We start from the raw sequence: 14687 nt of genomic DNA, 5'->3' as shown, positions 1-14687 counted from the left end.
CACAATAGTACCCTCATCTATTTGTAATGTGTGTGATTCTATGCTATGTGCTTTGTGTGGTTATGTGCTATGTGATACATAGCACAATGGACATGTGTAATATGTGCTATATAGTATACCAGTATGCTATATGCTCATAGTATAGCCCTGAAGTGTGTGTTAAATATTGATATGTGCTACATAGCACAATGGACATGTGTAATATGTGCTATATAGTATACCAGTATGCTATATGCTCATAGTATAGCCCTGAAGTGTGTGTTAAATATTGATATGTGCTACATAGCACAATCTTTTTATGTGCTATGTGCTAAATAGCACATTTTGTGTGTTATATGTTCACAATATAGCCCTGGAGTGTGTGGAATAGTGAATTTTTCTATATAGCACAATCTCTATTTTTGCTATGTGCTACATAGCACATCACTAATTTTGATATGTGCTACATAGCACAATATTTGTGTTATATGCTATTTGCTATGCCTCATATAGCCCACTGCATATCATATATCCAACAAGATTGTGCTATATAGCATATAGAGAAAATGTTTGGGCTATATCTGGTATTTTAAAAAGTCTCTCTGCTATGATCTATAGTGCATACTCTATGTAGCACTTATAGCACAGTATACTTGGATTGTGCTATGTGCTATATAGCACAATGCATATCATATATCACATCAAGCTTGTGTTTATAGCATATACAGTAAGTGCTTGTCTTATATGTGGTATTGCAAATAAGGGATAAGATTCACGCTGCATATTCTTTTCAACAATCTGCTTTTGTTGGGTTATTATCTGTGTCTATATCTGCGTCGCAAATAGCGACAGGTTCACAGGGACGCGGATATCGACGCACATAGCGATGTGGTGCGTCGATATCTGCGTCGATGACACCTTTTTTTGTTGAAGTGATGGTCCAAGGCAAATAGTGTTTGCAAATGGACCCTTTGAAAAGTAGGGCATTGATGCTGTGGGTCCTCTGCCTAAAACAAAGAATGGTAAACTCTACATTCTAGTGGCTGTAGACTACATGACTAGGTGGATAGAGGCTCAAAGTGTGGCAAGGGTAAATGGGAAAACAGTGAGTAGGTTGGTCTACACTAATATTTGTTGTAGATTTGGCACACCTCTAGAGATTGTTTCGGATAATGGTCCAGGATTCAAGAAGGGTTTACTCATAGAAGTTTGTGAAGAGCTTCACATTCTACATCGTCATAGCACACCCTACTACCCACAGTCAAATGGTTTGGTGGAGAAGGCTAATGGTGTCATTGCAGGCATCATTATAAAGATGGTGCAAAACAAGAAAAAATTATGGGATGACTTCTTGGATGGTGCCTTGTGGGCATATCGAACCACATATAGGGAAGCCACGGAGTTCACACCATTTCACTTGGTCTATGGTCAAGAGGCTTTGTAGCCTATTGAGCTCAACATTTCAACAATGTGGCTTCATGGCAAAGCTGCACACGATGATCAAGAGGTATGGATGGATCGACTTCTTACATTAGTGGAGCTTGAGTGGAAAAGAGAAGCAGCTTACGAGTGCTACAAGAGGAAATCCACACAAGAAAAAGAAAAACTCAACAAGAAACTGAAGGACAAAGGCATCAAGGAAAGAGAGCTTGTGCTAAGGTATGACAATTGACTTGACAATCATTTTGATGTCAAGTTTGAAACTATATGGCAAGGGCCATACATAGTCAAGAAGGCTTTCAATTCAAGTTACTATCAGCTTATGGACTTGAATGGTAAAGAGCAGTCCAGGAAGGTAAACGGGTATCGCTTGAAGCCCTATTTGAGTCGCCTTCTACCAAAGGATCTACCAAAGGACTATCAAAAAGTGACTATCTCAAGCATGAGTGTGAGAAGAAGTCACACAATGAAAATCCTAGCAAGGGACCAGATATCATAGAGGACTCAAAAGCACTCTCTTTGCAAAAGATGCTCTATGATGGTACATGAATATACGATCATCCTGGGGGAGGGCTAATGATAGCCGATTTTTGACTCTTCGTAATCGCTATAGTGAGTTACCTCACCCTACCAAAATCACCTAAACACTGTGGCTATTCTTACCTTTTCACTGTACATAGATGTGTGTACATAGACGTGTGTGAGTTAGGGAATTTTTCCCATATCTTCTTAAAAGCCTCAACTAGCTAGTCACTGGCTAGTTGAGCCAAATAAATAAATAAAAACAAAATCCAAATTATATTATGGCCCATTGGTGTGTAAATATCTCATTGTATATAGGGCTTAAATATAGGGAATCTTCATAATTATTTTGGTATTTATTAAAATATTTCAGTTAGGTGTGCGTTGTTTTCCTATATATGCTATGTACATTTACTCACCATTACCATAATATTTTTTACCTATGTATTCTATAAAAAATCATTTCATGCAAGCTTCTCTTATTTTTGATGTGAATATACTCGAAGGAAAAACCTCAAAAATAGCTTTCACCATCAGTCATTGCATTTCACTAAATTCCTATTTCCTAGTGGTATTTTTTCTTATCTCTTGTAAATAAATATACTTCAATAAAAACAAATGAGGGTCCCCTCATTTGATTCCTTATATTTTCATATATATCTTTTTTCCATTTTATATTTATATATAGATGACATTATTCCAGATTCCATAAACTGTTTATATATACTAGCCTATTTTTCCCATCATATCAATGTACTATATTTATGCATAATCCACAACCATGCATATTTTCAAACCCCTAAGAATCAATTAGGTCATACTCTAATGCAAGGAGGAGCTCACCTTTGGAGCCATATGCAAATTCAACAAAAGGGGGGCCACTGAAGACTTTTTTGTGCAGAAAAACAGGTATTTTGGTGGGATTTTTCATATCCATCTCCACTTTGAATTTGAAGCGGTGGTGAAAAGCAAAAATTTGCACCAAATGCTGAATAATCACCTCAAAACGTTTGGTGATTTTTGGAGCAACCACCGGTGAGCTAGGAGTTTTTGAGTGGACCCCAGACTGCTGCCCACTTTTCTCACAAGTAGCCCATAGTCTTCTCTCACCTCTTTCCACACTTCTACATACATACACACTCATTCATCTCAATCCCTCACTCACACCTACACCTTCCACGGTTTCTCTCACCTTCTTCACCATTAACCTCCCCTTTTAATCCCATAGCTCATATATGAGCTCTACATGTACATACACCATCTCTATGCCTCTCTCTATTACTTCCAAAGTACAATTCCATCTCACTCCTTCTCTATATACATAAAATTCAGCATGTAAACTATGCTTAACCTCTGCAAATTGAGAGATCTCATCAACCAAATTGCCATTTTCATCGTGATAATCAACCTTGGTGGCGGTGGCATAAAGAAGAGAAAGAAGAGGATCGATAGTCATTCTGAGAACCTACACAAGTAAGTCAAAACTTCTTGAAGCTTCACCATCACAAGCATTTCCTCACTTCATTCAACCATCTTACTTCAACCATCCACCTCATTCTACCCAATGTAAATATAACATTAACTTTCTAGTGATTACTAACACTAACCACTAACATACTAACACAAAATAGTCATTGACCTAAACATAAAAGGCACCTCACCTCAAGATATGTGCATAATATCTCTCTCTCTCTCTCTCTCTCTCTCTCTCTCTCTCTCTCTCTCTCTCTCTCTCTCTCTCTCTCTTTCTACCTCCTTCAGTAAAACTCTACTTTCACCTTATCTACCATCAATAATGCTCTCTTTTGAGCCCACATCCATGAATCAAGCAGACAAAGAAGGCCCGCAATGTTTTGATATTCAGAAATATCATAATCTTGATTTGTTAGCTTGTAAATTAGGATTTTCAATAATCTTAATGAGGGGTCTCCAACCTATAAATAGGCCCCTATTCTTCTTGTAAAACAACCTCCAATATCTCACATAGCACCCCGATACTCTATGTGTGAAGAGAGACTTAGGCGTAGCAAACAATTATAACGAACCATGTCCATTTGCAAGTCACAAATAAGGTATTACGCAAGATCCATTCCTCTCTCTCCTCCCTTTGCTCTAGCTCTCTCTAGTCCATTTTGTGTGTGTCTTGGTGTGAGGTTGCTTGTGTGTGTGTTTTGTGGTGTATCTTCTTGGTTGTGAAAAAATCTCTTGCGTCCTAGTTCGCATACCGTTACTAGGTGGTGCCCCTATCTTGTTTGGGTTTGGCTGTGGGTTTGTTGTTTTGTTGTGCTTGTGGTTGCCCCAGCCCCAATTGAGCAGCGCGGGAGCCTTGAGGCATTAGGCAAAATTTGGACTCACAAAGGGGCCCTTTAAGGAGTTTGACTTTACCTCTCTCTACCAAAATGGGCACATCGATAAATTTTTGCAAATAAACTCCAAAGTTGGCGGAGGTTTGACAGTTAGAATGTCCTCTTCAAGCTCTGTCTACTGATATATAGCACGCCATGAGATTCCTCATATTTTAGAAGATTCTTTTTTTGATTCACTTAGATTCCGACAGAGTTGTCACATCATAGGTGAATCAAAAAAAGAATCTTCTAAAATATGAGGAATCTCATGGCATGCTATATATGAGTAGATAGAGCTTGAAGAGGACATTCTAACTATCAAACCTTTTCCAACTTTGGAGTTTATTTGCAAAAAATTATCCATGTGCCCGTTTTGGTATAGAGAGTTAAAGTCAAACTCCTTAAAGGGCCCCTTTGTGAGTCCAAATTTTGCCTAATGGGTGTTTAGAGGTCGCCTCTCTTGTTGCTCGCCTCGGATCGCTTCAATATCATCTATCAGGCACTCCATGTTTTAGTTGTCCATCACAGTTGTGCTTGAAGAAGGACAAGCAACTACACAACCCCTCTCTCAGTTGAAGCCATTTAACCGAAGAACAAAATTTGGAGTCCCAGAATGAGCAAGAGATGTAAGACCGACTTGATGTAGAGCCACTACATCACACTAGAAGAGCAACACACTGCACAAGACAAAGCTTCCACACACAAAGTTATCCTCCACAAGCATCCTGAGATATTACAAAGACAAGAAGACAAAATAGCAAAAGATGTTTATTCACTATAGCAAACAGATGGAACAGTGGCTATGAGGATAGTGGAAAAGTTTGACCTTCAAGAAACCATGAACATGATAGAAATTCAATCCAATTGTCACAAGATGGTGATTGGAATTGAATCAAAGAAGTGAAAGAGGCTAAAGCTACCATGGCACAAGAAAATCAAGAGATAGCACATCTTAAACAACTAGCGGGAAATCTGCAAAAGGATAAAGAGAAGATACAAACAACTCTATAGAAGGAGAAGAGAGATGATGAAAACATTTACAAAAATTTTGAGAAAGAAATCAAGGTAAAAAGCCAGTGACAAGTGGAACAACAAGCATTAGAAGAGGGTCTGGAAAGGGATAAGAAAAATTAATGGAAGCTCTATTATTTGTATGATGCACTGAAGCACACTCTTTCTACCCTACTGGCCAATCAAGACATGGCACCACCATCCTCGACGTGAGCTGGAACAAGAGAAGATGCAATGGAAACTATTGATGGCTCGCATGCTCAAAATTAATTCCTAAAAGGAGCAGCAGATCAAAGAGTTGTGGGAATAGCTTGCCAAATCCAAAGCAAACTTGACACTACACAAGCCAAAATGCATGCTAAAGAGAGAAAAGAAAAATCTATGGATTTGGGCGGCACTTCACAAGAATCTGAACATGTACCCATCACCCAAACAACATACATCAAGTTTGAAAGTGTTGATCAATTGCCCTTATTAACACTAGTTTGGTACCAAAAAGGACACTTTACTGTCCTTTTTTCATGAGTTTAAATAAAATGGTACATGCAATCTAGAAAACATCTCAAGAAATGCTTTGAAAAACTTATAAAATGGTATATAAAGTATCCATAAAACTTATAATCCGTCACTTCTATACACAACCACAGTAGTAACTACACTGATAAAAAGCACCTATGCAAAACAACAATCGATATTTCACTAAAACTCATACTCTATTCTGAGAAAAAAATGATCAATGTGCATACAATAATCCATGATAGCTATTTATATATGTGTTTGACATTTTTGTAATTGTAATGTGAATTTTTTTTAATTTGTGACGAGAATTAAATATAGAAAGTTGTGTGGGTAAAATCTGCAACGTGTATGAATTCAATTAACAAACACATAAAATGTTGACCTCATCTTAATTTTCAACGTCTTATGATACATATATACTAGATCTATGACTCCATTAGATAAAATGATACTAGATGATGGTTATCCAAGACACACTTGGTCGACATTTATGTCATACCCCAAAAATTGTGCTTGTTGTGAATTCTTATATTTTTTATTTAACAAAGATTAGCCTTCAAATAAATTCCACTTTTGGTTTTTTCCATCCATTTCACTTATTTTTATACAAATACCTCATATGAGCACAATTGGGGAATTTATGTACACACTTTCATTAGTGTTTCATAGCAATGTTATTTTTGCAAGAAATTATGCACTATTAAACTTTTTTAAATGATCTTCAATTACAAGATATTTATGAGTTTCAAACCTTGAAAAATGTTTAATTCATGGGTATTGGTCCATGGATACATTATAGACCTTAAGTTTTGCCACATAACCTCATCATGCTAATGAGGGCTTGAAAGACCAAAATTTTCCTCTTTCTCAGCGTTTTCAAGGTTTGAGTTTTTGTATTAAAAACAAAAACCTAGTCTCACAACTAAAATATGAAGCCCAATTTCTTGCTAAAATAAGTTCTTTCCTATCCATACACCTTCAACTCTATGAAAATTCTTATTTTGATGAGAAATTATATTCAATTTATGGAAATTTTGTTAAAACTGCACTAAACATTTATGAATTATCTATGTTGAAACTTATCACTTTAATCTTAATTTCATGTTAATTTTGGCAAAATTAAATTTTGGCTATGTTCTTCACCTCATAACTAACCTACGGTATGAACGTGAGCTATAATTCTCTTTTCTAATTTCACTAAATAATTATGACAAGTTGCTGAGAAAGCAGGACACTTGAGTGTCCGATTACAGAACTAGTGTTAATAGACCTACCCAATACTTTTTCCACAACATGATAGCACTACCCCTAATGAAGTAAGAGGCCATCTTATGGAAAAATAAGCTACTTGTTCTCGGAGAAAATCACACCACCTTAAAGTGCATGCAGCATTACCTAGATCAACATAATGTCAATCAAGAACATAGATGACACGATAGGCACATGGAGGCAATCTCTTTAGCTTGTTAGATTGAGACCATCCCACACATACAACACTCTGGTATGCTAACTAAACCACAATTAGGAATCCCGTTGCTCTCACCTACACCACCCAACCCAGAGACACACAAACGGAAGGAAACTCATCAAACCATACGAGAATCGTACAAAACTTAAGAGACACCATCCCCTCAATAGGATACATCTGTCCCAAAGCCTCTACACTCAAAATCCTCATTCCAAACCCGAGGCTACATTGAGAACATAGAGCATGAACTTAATTGATGGTAGCGACATAATCATTGTAATTGACTAACTTGGCATGAACAATACTTTTGCAAGAGAGAGAGTTTAGAGAACTTGACAACAATTGAGGACCGTATTTATGTGGAGCTAGTCCCCCTTCCAATAGGAATTTGTATTATAGATTCTATCATCAAGAGAGACTTGGTACAATACAATCTTTGTGTTCCTTGTGACCTAGGTGATGCAATGAAGATGGAGATCTTCATGCATCATGAACATAACATAGACTTTGTAAAAAGCATTAACTATCCCAGGCCTCAGTCCCAAGGCCTCAAACACCTCAAAGGTGGAGAGAGCTAGCAGGGAATGAGGGTAGGGAGGAGGAAGAAGAAACATTCATAGGAGAAATACATAGTTCCTCAAACACCTTCAAAGGTGGAGAGAGCTAGCGGGGAATGAGGGTAGGGAAGAGGAAGAAGAAACATTCATAGGAGAAAGACATAGTTCCTCAAGGCTCACTTATCATCACTCTTCTTGCTAGCATACATAATAGCATAGTAAAGAATATGGAGAAGATGGAAAGCTTAAGCATTGAAGAATGGTTCTTGGTTGGATTTGATTCCATAGCCAAGAGTGTTGGTGTAGGCTCTCAACTTCTCAAGAAGCTTGGAGAAGGAGATGGAGTTTTGGCCTTTCTCTTTGATAGATCATCTCTCATTTGGACCCCTTTACCATTGGCCTTGTGTTGAGATAGACCTATAAGCACATGTCTATATTCTAACCCTTGTTCATATCTATTATCCCACATTAAATGATCAGAGAAGATTGGGGCGACTTGATAGATGGACTTATTTTATTATCAAGTTCCATTGACAACACCCTACTCCGTTTCCACAAAGTAGAGATACGAGTAACAAAAGAGAGGAAGTCTTCTATCCATCGTAATCGTGGTTATAAGGGTCATATGCGAAACGCCACGTCGATAAATCAAGGGATTCCAATGAAATCTAAGTCCTATATCACAAAGAGAAAATCCCATTGAAATATTTGGAGTCCATAAACAACGCCTTTTTCCCCATGTTTAAGAGGCACGGCTATCATTCATAAACCATCAATATGATATGAGACTTAGTCTAAACAAACTAATAATCTTGTGAAAAGTACCCGACTAATCGGGTCTACCCATCGGTAGACCTAGATCCATTAGGATACTATTCTCCCACTTTTCACATCACACTCACCCGTTCTTCTTGTTTTTTAATAACTACCACATTGTTTTACAATATACAAATAGTGTTCCTTAATTAATTTTAGAGACTAGTTCTTTTATACAGTCCTTCAAACAATACCAAAACAATTTAAACAAGGACTAATGAAGATAGTCCTATATTTCAACAAAAATGTCTTTTACAATTTCTTATAAGTTGCAGCTACCCACGGACTTTCTCTATCTAACCAGCAAAGCCTTTGCAAAGAATTTATTTATTTGTTAAATGTGAATTGCATAACCTTCCCATCTTGCTAACTGCAAGACATCTTGCTAACCCCCAGGCATCCTGCTAGCTGCAAGGCATCTTGCTAACCACGCCAGGAATCTCTCTAACCAACAGGCATCCCGCTAGCCGTGACCCATCTTGCTAACCACTAGGCATCTCACTAATTGCGAGGAGCAAAAGAGAGCCAATAACCTTATCTTAATCTTCACTAACCACGGAATCATCTTGCTAACTGCGAGGCATCTTGCTACTCGCGAGTGGAAAAAAAGATATTCTTTCAACAATTCTTCTCTTTAAATGATTCTTCAAACATGATTAGCCAACTCTTTATATCAACCAATAACAACTTATCAAACAATAATAATTTAATTAACAGTGACAATTTATCAAATATTTATTTTAGTAATCTATGAGAACATATGCTTATTTCTTGTGATAAAATCTTGTTTCTTGGACATGTAAAGGAAATCCCTATGCTTAGGTTCCCAGGTCAACATGAATGTAGAATTATAAATTTATCTTATTGAATAAATGACATGTTCGACTACCTCCTGTGTCAGAGGTTGGGCAGCTTCAACTTCTTCTGTAGTTGATACATCTGCTTGAGTTATGGTTGGAGTAGTTGATTCCTTCTTTTGCACCTTTCTTGGAGGTGCACCAATAGGAGCATGCTTCGAGCTGCAAGTCACTCATTTTGGGGACATTGTATCAAGGTAGAGAAAAGGAAAACAAAGAAAGAGAACTCAAGAATCCAAAGGGCAACACAACGATGGTAGAGAGGGAGCTGGAGATGGAGGTGGGTTGAGGATGAGAGGTTGAGCGAGAGAGGTTAACTCTGACATCAAGGCAAAAGAGTTTCTACTTCTGAGAAATAATCATCCATAGCTTTAATCCATACTTTCACATCTTTCTCAATATCATCACCCTCTCCTTGAAAAGAAGGTGGTTGCATTTGTTTGAGCAACAATTTCTTTTCTTGAATTTCCATGTAAATAGCATCGTTATGAGGGTTTTCCAACGTAGAAGTGATTTGAGGATTCCCCTAAGTGTGCATCAATGTTTATAATAACTCAAATCAATAAGATATGTTCCAAACTTAGACTTATCTAGCCCGCTAAAATCTCAATCATATGACTTAACCAATCATTACTTATTCAATCCATTAAAACTCAATCACATGACTTAGCCAATCCTGACTTATCCAGTCCATCAAAACTCAGCCACATGACTTAACCAATCATGACTTATCCAGTCCATCAAAACTCAATCACATGACTTAACCAGTCATGGCTTATCCAATCCACCAAGAATTCACTTACATGACTTAACCAGTTAAACAATTTCTTTGTAGAAAAACAACTCAATCTTTAATTCATAAAGTCATCAAAATGTCATATAGGGGTCTACAAAAGATATGTCCATGAGAAAACATAATAGAGGTGTCAACCATAACTATGGTACACATCAATCAAAATAATATAATATCTATGCGAGTCGGGTAATAGGTATAGAAAATCGTACATGCAATGAAGCTTGGGGTAGCCAATAAAACCTTTTAGCCTGAAGCTCTGATACCAATTGTGAGGCTCCCAACCTCAAGAAGATTGGGGTGACTTGATAGATGGACATCCTTTATTCTCAAGTTCCATTGATGACACTCTACTCCGTTCCACAGAGTAGAGATATGAGCAACAAAAGAGAGGAAGTCCTTTATCCATCGTAATTGTGGTTATAAGGGTCATACGCCACAAGCCACGTCAATAAATCAAGGGATTCTAATGAAAGCTAATTCCTATATCACAAAGTAAAATCCCATTGCAATTTTTGGAGTCCATAAAAAAAACTTTTTTCTCCATGTTTAAGAGGTAGGAACGCCATTCATAAACCCTAAATATGATATGAGACTTAGTATAAACTAACTAGTAATCTTGTGAAAAGTACGCGACTAATCGGGTCCACCCATCCGTAGACCTAGATCAGCCAGGATAATAGTCTCCCACTTTCCACACCACACTCACCCGTTCTTCTTGTTTTTTAATTACTACCACACTATTTTACAATATACAAATAGTGTTCCTTAATTAATTTCAAAAACAGGTTCTTTCATACAGTCCTTTAAACAATACCAAAGCAATTCAAACAAGGCCTAATGAAGATAGTCCTATATTTCCACAAAAATAACTTTTCCAATTTCTTATCAGTTGCCGCTACCTTTGGATTTTCTCTGTCTAATCAACACAGCCTTTTCAAAGGATTCACTAACCACAAATTGTGCAACCTTCCCATCTCACTAACCACGAGGAATCTTGCTAACCGCCAGGCATTCCACTAATCACAAGGCATCTTGCTAACCGCCAAGCATCTCGCTGACCACGAGGCATCCCGCTAACCGCAACCCATCTTGCTAGCCGCCAAGCATCTTGCTAACCACATGGAACAAAAGAGAGCCAATAACCTCAGCTTAATCTCCACTAACCACGGAATCATCTCCCTAACTGCGAGGCATCTCGCTTCTTGCGAGGAACAAAAGATATTCTTCCATCAATAATTCTTCTCTTTAAATAATTTGTTAAACATGATCAACCAACTCTTTATATGAACCAGTAACAACTAATCAATTAATAACAATTTATCAAACATTTCTTTCAATAATCTATGAAAACATATGCTTATTTCTTGTGATAGAATCACGTTTCTTGGACGGTTTAAAAGAATTCCTATGCTTAGCTTCCCTAGTCAACATAAATAGCAATACAAAATTATAAATTTATCTTAGCAAATCGATGACATGTTCAATTACCTCCCGTGTCGGAGAATGGGCGGCTTCAACTTCTTTCGCAGTTGATACATCTGCTTGAGTTACGGTTGGAGTAGTTGATGCCTTCTTTTGCACCTTTCTTGGAGGTGGAATGACAGGAGCATGCTTCGAGCTTCGACTAGTCACTCCTTTTGGGACCATAGTATTGAGATAGAGAAAAGGGACAGAAAAAAAGAGAACTCAAGAATCTAAAGGTCAACACGACGATGGTAGAGAGGGAGTTGGAGATGGAGATGGGTTGAGGGTGAGAGGTTGAGGAAGAGAGGTTAACTCCAACAAGGAAAGACAGCTTCCGCTTTTGAGAACTTATGTGTGTGTATTGAAAGTGAAAGAAGAGGGACCTTTATATAGGATCTCGAGAGCCAAAAGCACACACTAAGAATAGCAAAAACCAAAAAGATAATTTCGGGCACGTTCGTGGTTTTTTGCTTTTTGAGGACTCAAATCTTGATGTGCGATTTCGAGTCTCTTTTTTTGGAAAAAGGTTGGCTTCCAAGAAAAGAAGCTTTAATATTGACTCAGTACCTTTTCTTCTCTAAAAATACTCCTTCTTTTCTAAACATACTCTTTCTACTCCTTCTCTTCTAAAAGTACTTCTCCTTTTCTAAAAATACTCTTTCTTTCCTAAAAGTACTCCTTCTTTCTTGAGGGTCAACTCTTATCTTCAAAATTAGAATTGAGCATTAAGTTTTTCGTATTAATCTATTATTTCCAAGTAATAAATGTCATAATCAGTAGTTCTAGAGTTCAATTCTTGATCCGATCCTTCCATTGAAACCCTTTGTGACTTAACAAAATGCAAACCTTAAATATTTACAAAGTAAATGAAATAGTTTTATTGAAAAATATTCGATACATTACAATCTCCCCAACTTAGGGATTTGAGATGTCCTCATCTCGAGACAAATTGAGGATACTCCTACTCTAGTTACTATCTTAACCATCATTACATCCAAAAGGGTGGTGTCCTTAGTCTGCTTCACTTACTACTACTGCTCCATTAGTCATTTGTGGACAAGTGTTTCGATTATTTCCCAACTCTCCACATTCAAAGCATCAAACATTCAAGCGTGGAGGATCTTGCACATTAGCAGCATAAGCTCTTTGTAGTTGTCTATCTCTGAAGCTCTAATTTTGTTCACTTCTTCTTGTAATCACGTGTTCTTTCATTAAGGGTTTAGCTCGTTGTAAAGCATCTTGTATGGTGGTAGGTTTCAAGGCTTCCAATCGTGAGATAATTGGTTCTCTTAAACCCTAACAAAGGTGAGCTACTTGTTGATCTATGGTCATTGACGGGGCATAACGTCTAAGCCTTACAAACTTTGAGTAGTACTCTTTCAAGGATAACTTGTATTGTTTCAAGCTAAAGAACTCATTCATCTTTACTACTTCATGGGCAGGAGGTAAGTATCTTTCCTTGACAACTTGTTTGATTTCCCACCAGCTTTGAGAGTTCTCTATTACTCCCATGTCACGACAATGTTGTTTCCACCATCATTTTGCTTCTCCTGAGAGGCGAAACATCCGTAGCATTGCTTGATTTTAAAGTGTGGTCCTTGCAGTAGTGAAGTAATCATCCATAACTTTAACTCATACTTTCGCATCTTTCTCAATATCATCTTCCTCTCCTTGAAAAGAAGGTGGTTGCATTTGTTTGAGCAACAATTTCTTTTCTTGAATTTTTGTGTAAATAGTATCGTTATGAGGATTTTTCAACATAGAAGTTATTTGAAGATTCTCGTAACTCAAATCAACAGGGTATTTTCCAAACTTAAGACTTATTCAACCCACTAAAATCTCAATCATATGACTTAACCAATCATTACTTATCTGCTCCATTAAAACTCAATCGCACGACTTAACCAATCTTGACTTATCCAATCCATCAAAACTTAGTCACGTGACTTAACCAGCATGACTTATCCAGTCCATCAAAACTCAATCACATGACTTATCTAGTCCATCAAAACTCAATCACATGACTTAACCAGTCATGATTTTATCTCAGTCACATGACTTAACCAGAATGGCTTATGCAATCCACCAAAAATTCACTTACATGACTAATTAACCAGTTAAACAATTTCTTTGTAGAAAAACAACTCAATCTTCAAGTCATAAAGTCATCAAAATTTCATATAGGGGTCTACAAAAGATCTCTCCATGAGAAAATATAATCAAGGTTTCAACCATAACTATGGTGGTACACATTAATTGACAAAATATAATATCTATGCGAGTTGGATAATAGGTATAGAAAATGGTACACACGATGAAGCTCAGGGTAACCAAAAAAACCTTTTAACATAAACCTTTGATACCAATTTTGAGGTCCTCAACCCCGATAAGATTGGGGTAACTTGATAGATGGCCTTCCTTTATTCTCAAGTTTCGTTGACGACACCCTACTCTATTTCGATGAAGTAGAGATACGAGCAACAAAAGAGAGGAAGTCCTCTATCCATCATAATCGTGGCTATAAGGGTCATATGCCACAGGCCAGGTTGATAAATCAAGGGATTCTAATGAAAGATAATTCCTATATCACAAAGATAAAATCCCATTGCAATATTTAAATTCCATAAGCAACGCCTTCTTCCCCACGTTTAAGAGGCACGACGGCCATTCATAAACCCTAAATATGATATGAGACTTAGTCTAAACTAACTAGAGATCTTGTTAAAAGTGCATGACCAATTGGGTCCACCCATCCATAGACCTATATTTGTTAGGATACTAGTCTCCCACTTTCCGCACTACACTCATCCGTTCTTCTTGTTTTTTAATTACTACCACATTGTTTTATAATATACAAATAGTGTTCCTTAATTAATTTCAGACACATGTTCTTTCATACAGCCCTTCAAACAT

Source organism: Adiantum capillus-veneris, chromosome 20 (assembly GCF_014529385.1).
Source record: "Adiantum capillus-veneris isolate H3 chromosome 20, ASM1452938v2, whole genome shotgun sequence".
In the NCBI taxonomy this organism is placed as follows: domain Eukaryota; kingdom Viridiplantae; phylum Streptophyta; class Polypodiopsida; order Polypodiales; family Pteridaceae; genus Adiantum; species Adiantum capillus-veneris.
Note: the sequence above shows the minus strand (reverse complement) of the source record.